Source organism: Pinus tabuliformis, chromosome 9 (genome assembly GCF_031772625.1).
Source record: "Pinus tabuliformis cultivar Carrire ecotype Pingquan chromosome 9, CPIR1, whole genome shotgun sequence".
NCBI classification, from domain to species: domain Eukaryota; kingdom Viridiplantae; phylum Streptophyta; class Pinopsida; order Pinales; family Pinaceae; genus Pinus; species Pinus tabuliformis.
The window spans coordinates 1,900,352,547-1,900,365,167 of NC_142307.1; positions in this window are offsets into that span (position 1 = coordinate 1,900,352,547).

The following is a 12,621-nucleotide window of genomic DNA, read 5'->3' on the forward strand; positions in this document are numbered from 1 at the left end:
TGCCTCAAAGAGGTCAAATCCTAGAGTGATTTAAGGCTTTCTCATCTCTGAGGTTTGTTCCTCAATCAAGTTGTAGCGTGCAGTGAGTTGGTTCAAGGCTCATTTCAAGGCTCCTCGGGAAAATTTCAAGGCTCATGGTTCCACTCCCTGTTTTTGCAGCAATCATGGTTCCACGTGCATTCTGAAAAATGACCTAAAAATGCAGAACTTTGATGGGGAAATGAATAGCGTCGTTGCGTTCGTGGTGACGAGAGGTGTTGAATCCATATAAAATTTGTCAAAATCTGACAAAGTGGAAATTTGGCTCTCATGCAAAATTCATGGTTCCTACATTAAAAATTAATTAATTTGCCTCAATTTGCATGCCCTCTCCTAGTTCCTCCATCTCTGTCTCAAACTAAATAAATCTGGGTTTATATAAATTTATGTGGGTGGAGTTAACAAGAAAGTGGTTTGGCTGAGTTGGTTAGGGCTCCATTTATTAAGGGGGAGATTAGATGGTCAAATCCTTCCTCCTCCCATTTTATAACCAAAATTCGTTCAAAATATAATTTTTTTGTTTAAGCATGGGGGTCGGGTCCACATTGGGTGGCCTTCCTCCATACTCCGCACTGCTGTTTGTATGGTGGCATATCTTGGAGTGTTGTTGGTTGCGGTGGTAAGGTAGAGGGTTGGGTCCGTGCCCTAAGGGTTGGCCCACCCTTAATACACTTGTGCGAATAGTTCCATGGGAGGGGGCCAGGGGTCATGGCCCACCCCTCCACCATATATAATATATTTATGAAGGTTTGGGGTGGTAGGGTTGGTGGCCCACACCCCCTTTATTTATATATTTTTTTGTTTTAATAACAACCAATGCACTTTTTTTTAAATTCGAAATTTAGGCTGTCAGAGTCAAATTAACGACCCCACCATTTTGCCCAAAATCTGGCTCTATTGGCCAGAATCTGATGGCTGGAAAAAGTCCAAATTGTGGCCTCCTTTAGCTGCCCAGTCATAAAAAAAGTCAACCGAACTTTGACTACTTCTAACTTTCGCATTCGGACTCGTATTGATGAACCATTCACATCACCATGATCAAGAAGATGAGATCTACGCTCTGGTCCAGGTTCGAGCATAATCCAAACACTTTGATCTTTGAGCTTCCATGAGTCCTCCTTGTCCTATGTGTGTCTCTTGAGCCACCTGGATCACAAAGAGAAGTCATAAACACTTCTAAGCGATAAGTCCTAGCCAGCTTGAATAGATGAGAAATTGAATTGATCTCCAAGGGACTAAGGCACTCTAGAACACATACCTGGTCGCTAGCACTGAAAGGGGTAAAAGGTCCCTAGTCGCTCCCATAAAGGTGACCAAAGAGCGACTATGAGCCTATACTCTCTCCCATAGGCTGTTGTACGAGTGACTTTGGGTCAAACTAGAAGAAAAAGAGTCCATAGTCTGGAAACAATTAGTTAGACTCAAGTATTGAGGGTCACTGACCAAGAGGGGTAAAATAGGTTGATAATAGATGCCCCCTACTATATGAGGTCAGAAGAGAAGTTGATGGCCAAAATAAATTATGATAAAACTCAGAGGTCAAAATGGCAGTGAGGAAACAAAGTGAGGACTAGGAATAGAGCAAGTTTGGAGTTGAAGTCTCATTTGCATTAATAACATTCCTTAGGCAGGCATACCCATGCTCAGTTATAAGAAAATACTAAACATGGATGCCATGAAATGAACTACGGATCCATGAAATGAAATGCTAAAACATGGCCATGAAGACATACATAGTGGATCCATGTGATGCAATAGATAGAGCATAGCCACTAGCAAATACAATGTAGATATATGTCACAATATACATCAGTGGGAGTATGAACACATGAAAAACATAGAAGTGTCCTAAATAGCCCTCAAAGTACATAAATGATACATAACTCCAACACAACCTAGGAAGGATGCCATATAAGAGTCATATGTCTCTAACCTAGTGTCTTTGACATAACCTCGATGGTACAAATCTATATCATGTGATTAAAGAGTTGAGGTCGAACATGGTAGAAACCACTTGATTACCAGTCAATGAGGTAAACCAGTAACAAACACGAGGGATTGCATCAATGAGGAAAATGGACCCCAAGGTACCTAGTAAATTCCATTAAGTGTGAATAGATGAGCTGATGTAGAAGACTAGTGAACTTGATCAAACAGGAGCCAATGATGTAAACCCACTTTCGATCGCGAGGAAACCTACCATTGAGGTCTGCAAGCTCCAAGGTACTACTGAATCCTAGATCAAACTACTGGATAATGAGTTGATGTCAACAATAAAATAGATGTCGAAGGAGGGCCTTGATGTATCCCCCATCAATCGACACAGAATAGACCAAGATGAAGTGATGAATGGATGAAATCATAAAGCAATGAAGTACAATTGACACAGGCATGGCCAACTCAAAAAGATCAACAGGCTACTACAGATGGCCGACCCAAGATGAGACTTCCATTGAACACATAATGACATGAGATAAGAGTGACTTGGCAGAATTAGTAATGATCACCATGTGCTATCATGCAATGACATAGGAGGCATCGAAGCATGATCCATATGACTGGAAGAGTAATAAATCGAAGGCATAAAGAGACTCATATGGATGGTACGGCTCCTAGGAAAGCTAAAACCCAACTGTGATATAATGAGAGAGACAGGTGCCATATTCAATGGTGATGTAATTGATGCTACCATTTCTATGACTAAAGGAAAAATATGTTCCCTCCCTTCTCTTTTTATAAGCTCATTTTTTGTAAAGTTGTCCCCCAAGCCCAGAGAAGCGATAAAAGTATACAAGGGGGAACCTCTTAGCCAAATAGTCTAGGGTATTCCTTTTCCATAACTTGTCTATCCCATTCCAAAAGGGTTAAAGATATACTGGGTAGACATCCCTGCAAATACTTTTACGAGCATGAAGGAAATAAGTTCACTCTACAATATTTTCTAAATTAGAGAGTATGAAAAGAGCTTAAAGAAAACTCCTCTTGAAGGAATGAGTGTTATAGAGGACATCTACTAGTTCCAGTAATGTTGGAAATTCTCATGACATAATGAGGACAAGAGGTTGACTAATGGGACCACACAGTGCAATGATTCCTCCAAGAAAGGGTAAAACACGAAGTGGAGGCGAATGGTCATCCAAGCAAATGATGATGATGGAAAAAAGGATCCAAGGCTCAAACTGTGAGAAAAGGCTGATAGGAGATTGGCAATCTCAAGGGTTAGAAATGGTGGAATCCTCCTAGGGTAAAGACATAAATGAGACGAAGAAGAGAACATGTGGCTCAGATTCTACGTAATGGCAGCTCAGAAGGAGGAATTCCAAGAAGGAGTAAAAACTGACTGCATGGACACCAACTCGGCAAAAAGGTTCTAACTAGGGTATCCATGGGAAGGTAAGATCTACCACTAAGTGAACACATGCATAAATGAAAGTAGTTAAAGTTGTAACTTGATGAGGTACCTAAGGCCTAAATATGGCATTGACGGTCAATAATGCATCGATAATGGTGATATATAACATAGCCCTATATGCCAGTAAGAGGAAACATACCTACAACCCAATGGATGTCGTAATAGAAATATCACCTTGTCCGATAAAAATCGTATATCAAGACTAGACCCATGGTTGAATCACATAAGAAAAGACATAAACATGGATGAGGTAAAAACAGGACCATATATTTATTCGTTTTTATTTTATTTTATAATTTTTTGGACCTTTACAGAATTAAAAATACTAGCATCACACTCGAAACCAAAAATAGACAAAGGATCACACTCCTATGTAAAATATGTAAAATCACAATGCAATCGAGTAGGTCATGCTAAAGTGTGCCCATGATCGGGCACAAACCAAGGGTTTATATACCTAAACTCATGGAGGAGTGGAGATATGGCTCACCAATGTGGGGCCATGCCAAAGGAAAGAAAGTTTCCCAATACTGAAAGGTTGACCATGTTAGGGAAATTCTAACATAGTCGTATTCTTGAAATTAACTTGAGGACATAACGGAGGAGAAATATATAAAACGGGTAGAAGACTCTTGTCAACAGGTGGAAATAAAGTGGGAAATTCATTAGCAAGTTTGGTAGTAGAATCCCAAGACTTGACTCGATCAATGGGTGGAACTTCCAAGGAGGGCTAAGGAGATTCTCCCTCAGTCGATTGAAGACTTAATATTCCAATCTCCATGTGTTATAAATTGGGGAGAATAGAGGTAGAAAGAGGCATAACCTCATTATGATGATCAATCAATAGATCCATGACCTCCAAGTTGACTAACCGTGGAGGCTCGCCATCAAGGGAGTCATGTGGAACAAGTGGAGGGACAACTTGTGTGTTCAAAATAACTTGATCATATTCGATATTGGGATGCATTTTCTAACCAAAGTTAGGATGTAATGACGGTATTGTCGAAGAGGCAATCTCTTCCATAAGGGATGGTGGAGGATGCTGACTATCTTGATCAACTTCCATAATAAAAGGTGACAACACCCAAGGATCAGGAGGTTAATTGGGTCCATTGGTGTGTGAAGAGATCATATGGAAGCAGGAAGTGGTAGGAGGATTTTTGGGTGGAGAGAGTAGAGGAGAAACCCCCATAAGAGTGGAAATTTTGATCGAGGTGATCTCCCACGAGTGGTACAAAATTTTCAGCAGTGGAAATCTGAGAAAATGGCACATAAAAGTCAAGTTGATCGATAGTGAAAATCTTTCCTTCATGAGGAAATAAAAGCAAACATAAAACAGACGAGATGATTTTGGTGATTGCATAAAACAAACTACGACTAAGAAGTAGGTTGTAATCGAACATGGTGTTGACAACCTTGACATCAACATGGACATTTTCCCCCTAATTCGATGGAAAATTTTGGAAGAACCACCTTTTGTACAAAGTTGTGTTTGTCAAAATCTTTGAGAGTTGTGTTGGACGTGGCAAGAACTAGAGAGCCAAGAGCCTTCCATCAGGATACAGACATAACACACGTGGAAGAGCCCTCATCCACCAAAGTGTGATGAATATTTCGATGCTAAATACACACAATGATCTAGAAAGAAATATGATGGGAGAGGCAGGGAGCATATTTATAAGCATTAACAGAGATCAGATTAGATTCAAATGAGTCAACTCCATCGATGGAAGACAACAAGGCTTTGCACTGCTGAGGACATCTTTGTAAGACCTCTATGGAAAACATGACACAAGGAGCTTGGCCCAGATCCTAAGCAATACTATAATGCTGAGTGGACCTAGTAGAAGGATTGTGCGTTTTCTTTCAAATAACACCCTTGGGAGGGCAATAGATTGGTTCCATAGACTTATCAAAAGTGAGAGGTCCAATGGAGGTAGGTGGAGCTGATGAGTCCTTAGAGGGAGAACTCGACTCAGGAACATCGTAATATTTTCCTCGCGTAGTCACATTGACATCTTCGTTACACATCAAGATGGATGAATTATGAGAATATGACCCCTCGTTGTCCCCTTATGGAGGTTGAGCAAGTTGAGCAACCATATGTTGTTGGGGTTGTGCAAGGAATGGATGAGTCAAAATAGCAGGTTGTTTAGTAAATGGTGGTGAAAGAAGCTTATGGACTTCATCCATTTGAGGGCATTCATGAGTAAGGTGATCACCTTGACAAATTTTATAGGGGAACTTGACTTTACGGTGATGTTCACAAGTGCCCCCTCTTTGACTTTGAGGGTTCGGTTGAGACTCCTGAGAATTTTGTTTCTTTTTTTATTTCTCTTATTATTATTTTTACTTTCGGATTGTTGGTTGTTCTTCGGTTGAATGGAATTCACCATAATAACATCGGTGGAATGCTCAGTAGGGGGTGCTTTAGTATAGCTAGACACACTTGCTGGGGGTTGAGATGTAACAATCGATTTCCCAATTTGAGAAGCAAGTTGGCTCATAGAATCGAAAACAAACTTGATCACACCATCGACTTGCGAGATAGGAACAACCTTGGGAGGGTCAACGGAAGGCCTAGGGGAATTAGGAAATACTTCGTACTGTGAATAGATGAGATATAAATGTTTGGAAGCTAAACTAGCTTGTTCCTCAGTCATAGCTCGAAACGTAGACACGTCCTTGGATGTATGAGGTCAAAGAGATAGAATGAACCATTTACATAAGATCTCATCAGGTAAACTAACCACATGTGACGATGCCACTCATGAATATGATCAGATATTAACATGGAATTATCTTGATTGAAATTGGACAAGAGGTCAGAGTCGATATCATACCAAATAGGTAACTAGAAGTGTGTCAACAAAGTTTGAGCAAGGGAGGCAAAGTTACTGTAGGATGAAGTATCTAACTTGATGTACCACTTTGCAGCATCCCCATTCAGCGTACGTTGGAAACATCCACCAAATAATTGGATGAAAACCATAAATAATAAGTGGTAATATGATTGGATGGATTCTCCCCAAGCTTTCCTTCAAACTTAGGAATATCATACAGTGATTTGGTGGGCATAGGTGGCCACCAGGGATCATGAAGGATGGGATCATTAGTTAATTTCGCCAAATACGCTAAATATATAGAAGATAAAAAATGATTTTGAAGCTAACTAAATAGGTCATGGGTGGGAGAAGCCCCTGACCAACTGTGTGGTCCCCCCATATAAGGAGTGGAGTGATGCACATGCTGGTGAAGAAAAGGGTTTTCCCGGACATAGGACTACTGCAGGCCATCATGAATGGTAAATGGATGCTGCCCCCCAGGGTAAGTACTACCAGAGAGAAAAGGACCCCCAAAAGAATGGTTGTTGATGGGGTTGTACCCAGGGATATAAGAAGGACCACTCTGCATAATAGGGCTAACCTAAGGGGGATAACCCGTGTGAGAAACGGTACTAGCAGTGGGGTTGCCCCTAGGTAAACTAGCCCCTCTAATAAAAGTACGGGTAGGTGGCACCCCTCCAAAGAGAGAATTGTGCCAACCCTACGAAATACTAGAAGAGGTGTTTCCCCTAAGATGACTAGGGAAAACCGGTGATCAGCGCCACATACTACTAGAAGTAACCATGCCCAGTTGAGGGACAAGAATAGTTGGTTGGGAAAAATGTGGTGTAAAGATTCTTGAACCTACTGGTTAACTAGGCTGAGATGCCATGGTTGGCATAGGAGATGGTGCGGGCATGGAAACATTCAAGAAATTTGTAGGAGTCGTAGAATAAACTGGTGGAATGACCCAACAAGAAGTAATATGTGTGGATGGAGGAGTGGGTATAGCCACAGTAAGAGGTGGAAATAATAATGTCATGGAAACTGATACTACTAATGTAGAAGGTAGGATGTCTTGGACTCCATCATAGGGTAAAGTACAGATAAAGGCACGTGAGTGTAGGTGAGTGTTGAACCGTCGGTATTTAGCTGGAATAATTGTGGCCCTAAAGGACCAAGTCTAGATTCCAAGACAATGTGTTCATCTAAGTCTTGAGCACCGAGAGGCACTCTTCATGCAGGGGTAACAATTGCACCTCATTCAAGAGGAAACCATGAATACAACATGAATGTCGTTGAACAAATTTAGCCAGGGTGATAACTCATAATTGAAATAAAATTATGTTAGTGCAAACACGCTAAGGCCAAAACTACTAACTTGGACCAAACAAAACACAATAGAAACATCCTAGAAGATATCACATGCAAAGTAAAATAAAAATAAGCTGGTGGTGGAACAATTATACTAGTGAACTGCTTCCTAGCCCTTTTATCTGCAAACTCGATGCAAGTGACCTTATTAGCCATGGGGCACCGTACAAGAGGACTGAGAGAGTATGACTAATATCTATCTTGGGTACATAGATGATGAATGTTACCCTGCACCTATGTATGAGCCCTAAGAAGATAGGCCACTATGGTCACCACGTACAATAACAGAACCTAGAGGGGAGTCGCAGGACAAATCCACACGTAAGGTAAAGTAACTTAACCCCAAAAAGGATCTGAGACCGAAACCCACTTGAGGGTTTCCTCCTAAGCGATACCCAAGTGATAATGACACCATTGGTATATCTGGAGATTCTACTATATCACACCACCCAAAACTAAGTGAAATGGGTTGTGTCACCTTGCCTAGCCCAAGTCTGACCTCACACTTAACCCTCTTGTGAAAAGGGTTCCCCAGTCTGCACTATTACAAATAGATTTAACTCCCTACTACAAGCTACTAAGCTGATTTTGAAGTCTTAGAGAAGTTAGCTTAAACTCCTATCTCCAAGACCCTAGCCTAAGCTAGTGTTGGTGTACTACCAGTGAAAGTAAAAGACAAATCTAGTTAATTTTATTATCATGTTGATTTAGTGGATGTTGTTTACATATGTGGGATGTAATGTGAAATTGAGATGGTGTGAATGACTCTTAGTTAGTCGTCCTAATGAAGCTATATTCAATTTTTCAATTTTCAAATCGATGAATGCTAACTATAGGAGGATAAGAGCCTTCTAACACACCAATGCCTATTATGATGCACCTCTTCATGAATCTTATTGAATGAAATTTATCCCAAATTTTCTGAGTTAATGACCCAAAATAAAACAAGAAGGCAAACCAAAACAACTGAAAAGAAACCAAAGTAAAAGACTCCCAAACAAGAACGCAAAGCATTCCAAAAGCGTCACAGTTAGGAAAACAAATCCCAATCAAAGAAACAAACTAGAAGCAATCAAGTCGAAAGCCTAAAGTGAAAAAGGGAGGGCAATGTAATTAATATAGGGCTGTAGCACAATGGCCTAATCAAGTCCAATGGTCTACAAAGGTCACAACCCAACCCTAGAGGAAAAAAATCCTAAACAAGGTCAAATGAGGATGCTATAATACAATTGAAACACACTCAAGAGAAATATTTTAGATGGCAATGCACAACTAGTCACAACACCACCAAACGTGACCAAAATAACCCAAATAAGAGAAAAAATGCTCAACAAGAGACAACAATAATGAACGGAAGTGACAAAATTACGTCAATAAGATGTGGATCAAGCCTAACAATCACTGATAGAATCCAATCAGATATGAAAGTGAGACCTAGGGTAAAAATCAAGCCTCACCCAAAGAATCCAAAAGAGGCTTCAAAGACAATTGGATGTTCCAAAATAAATACAAAACTTTGGATAAGGAAGATCAGACCAAGTACATGCAGCTGTCGATCAATAACATAAAACCATAAATCAAACAAACCTATAATCAGATTAGCAAATAATAAGAGAGCCTAAGCACAATCAAAGACAAAAAAGCTCCCTTGATGATAAGTGACTAATCTAAGGGAAACTAATGAATAACAATAGATTTGGAACAAACCCAGCAGATGAATAGGGGCTCAAATTGAGCAGGAACAGGGGTGAAGAAACTTAGAACATATCAGGGCCCTTTCTAGGGCTTAAAAGCCTAGCCACTAGAACAATACTGGATCAGAGTGACTAGGGCCGCTCTCACAATATCAAAAAAGAGTGACCAGAAACCTTGGTCACATGGATGACTCTCTGTGAGAGAAACAGAGAGAAAAACTCAAAAATTCCCTATAATCTTGCTCTTAAGGCAAGAAGCAAGAGAAACACATAGACAATAACCTAGAAAAGTCGAAACAAGTAGAAAAACTCAACAAAACAAGCTAGAGATAAATCGATCAAAGCCATAGGAAAAAATGACACAAAGAAATTATGCTCTCATTGAAAGCACCACTTCTGTTGCAGCTAAATTGGCAAGAAATTTTTGCTCCATGATATTGTGTCCAAATCATACCACGAGACAAAGCAGAATAGTATCAATGGAACAATAATCCAATTCCAATTCCAAAGGGTCAATGGTGCAGCAAGAAGTCGTATCTATGCTATAACGATAAGAGATCACTCAACTAGGACAACAAGTGATCTTCCCTAGAATATCATTAGATCAAAAGCAATAGATACCAACATATAACATACTGAATACAAAACAATGTAAACTTTGAAACGGGAACTGATATTGTTATATGTTTTGTAGAGATAGCAAAAAAGTGACTTGATTTTGAAAAAGGGTGATGCAGAACACACATGTTTTTTTAGAGCATAGTTTTTGGCACTACAATTTTTTTTTTATGTACATTGCATTTTAGAATGGTAGTGATTTTGATGCCGATTTAAAAAAGTGGTAATTCTACACCATGCCCTTTTTTGAAAAGGATTTTTTTTTTTTTTTACTTTTAATTTTATAATATATGAAATGTAAATAATTATTTTGTAAATTTAATAATCTTTGAAGTGGTCTTCTTCTTCATATTTTCTTGCTTTAATTTTAAGGTTTTTTTTTGTAGTGAGGTTTTTATTGTTTTTCATATTTAAAGAAGAAGGTCAATATTTTGAATTTTCGATATTCTACATATTTATACATCGTTAATTAATTTTTCAATCTACATGAAATAATTGTCGCTAAAAAATAATATTTTTTAACAATTGACATAAAAATAACCATTTTTGAAATAAATATAACTAAAAAACTACACGTTTTGATAATTTTTTGCTAGAAACGACATGTCAAAATCACAATTTTTATAGGAAAATTTTAACTAAAAATGGTTCAAAAATAGTTTTTTTTTATGAATTTCATGTCAAAAAAAAATAATAATCATTTTTTTTCAAAAAATAATGATTAACTTAAAAATTATTGCGAAAATCACGTAATACAAATATTGAATGCATAAAAACCTTAATTGAGTGTATATTCTTCTCATAAAATGTCAGAGTCGAAACATTACAAGTATAACAAATTAATAGTTACAAAAAATGAGCTTGATTTCCAAGCATAACTTAAATTTAATGAACAATGTCACGTAATCCAAACTCTTCATCTCTAGAGTCTCATCATTGTTTTCTTCCACAATATTTTCTGCTTCATTTTGCTCATTTTTCATCTTCTAATGGATCTTTGATGTTTGTGAATCTCCCAATTTATTCCTTTCCAATCATTTTGTGTAATGATGATTGGGGTTCCTTTGCCTTTTTTGCCACACGTGATTCACTAAAGTCCCCTTTCTTCAACCCAATTTCTTGCATAGCATCTGGAAGAAATTGAAGAGCATTAATTCTTTGCTAAATGAAATTGCATTGTATTGGATCTTTCCTAATTGCAATGCAATTTCTTCCTTTTTGAAGGCAACGTGCTAGTGCTGTACCAAATTATCAAGAAAAAAAAATTAATGAACTAAATTAGTACAGTAACATATTAACTAAAAGATAAAATATTGAAATTCAATTCCATATAATAAAACTTACCCGAGCCAGAAAATAAATCCAGAACCCAATCTCCTACATTTGAACATATGTCTATAAGATTGTTAATCAATAACTGTGGTTTTTGATAAATGTTAACTATCTCTCATTTTGCTTCTTTGTATTCATATGTTAGTTTTCTCACAACAACATCATAAGTCAATACTTGGCTATGACTTTTTCCATCTACTCGATTAAAAATCATAGACATATAGCTATCATCTTTTGCCCAACTATCAATATGGATGAACTCACAATCATTTATAAATAGTTGTTCTTCATGGTTAAGAAGATTTGACTTTTGCCTGTAACATGAAATAGTAAAAGTTCAATTAACTTGTACATAAACGCGTTTTTCAACATTAATAAAATATACATTTTAAACATCTTACCATGTAAGTTGCATCCTTGAATTTGTTTTCCCCTTGAAGCTTGACAATAACATTGCCAGTTGTGTGTTTGAATGAAATGTCACAAATCTCCATAATAGTGATGACGTGACTACTAGAAATCCCGCAAGCACTTTACTAAGAGTTTGATAAGTATAAGGGTCACTATCATAGTCAATATTTGGAATATTGAAACCATGGGGAATATCTACAATAACTAGGGCATAATCCCTTTTAGGTATGAGTTTAGCAATGTCTTCATAGTCACCTTGTATTACTTGATATTGAATAGTGTCTAGCCCATTCCAAATGAAATGAGTAAGAGTTGGATCAAGTTCAACATTCTTAATACATTGCTTCTTTAGTCTTTTGATCTTTATTTTTTCAATAAAGGTTCTAAAACTATCTGGTGCTCCATTATCATCATTCTTCATCTTTATAAAATAAACAAATATATGTGTAAGTTATAAATTAAAAAGAGTACACAAATGAATAAAAATGACTGTATAAATCAAGTTACCTTTTTAAATGCAAGATAAAAAACTTTTGATGTTGATGTCGAACTTGAATCTGGATAGTTGTGTACAACATCATCCCAACTATCTTCATTCAACAATTTAACTATTTGTTCTTGAATTATCATGTAAAAATTGTGACTGCATAGATAAAGTAACCAAAATTTAATATAATGATATGTATAACAAATACTACCAAAAACAATATGTTATATTTAAAAGAAAATTATAATCTAGAAATGAATAAAAATAATTCAACAAACTTACTTTTGAAATTCCTCAGACATTTTCTCCAATGATAATTCCCCTGACCTCACATGAGATAATATTGCTTTGACAACTTTTTCATCTTTCACTCCTTGCAATTCTCTCCAAGGTGTGATAGTCATATCTCCTAGAAGTTGCTTCATTACA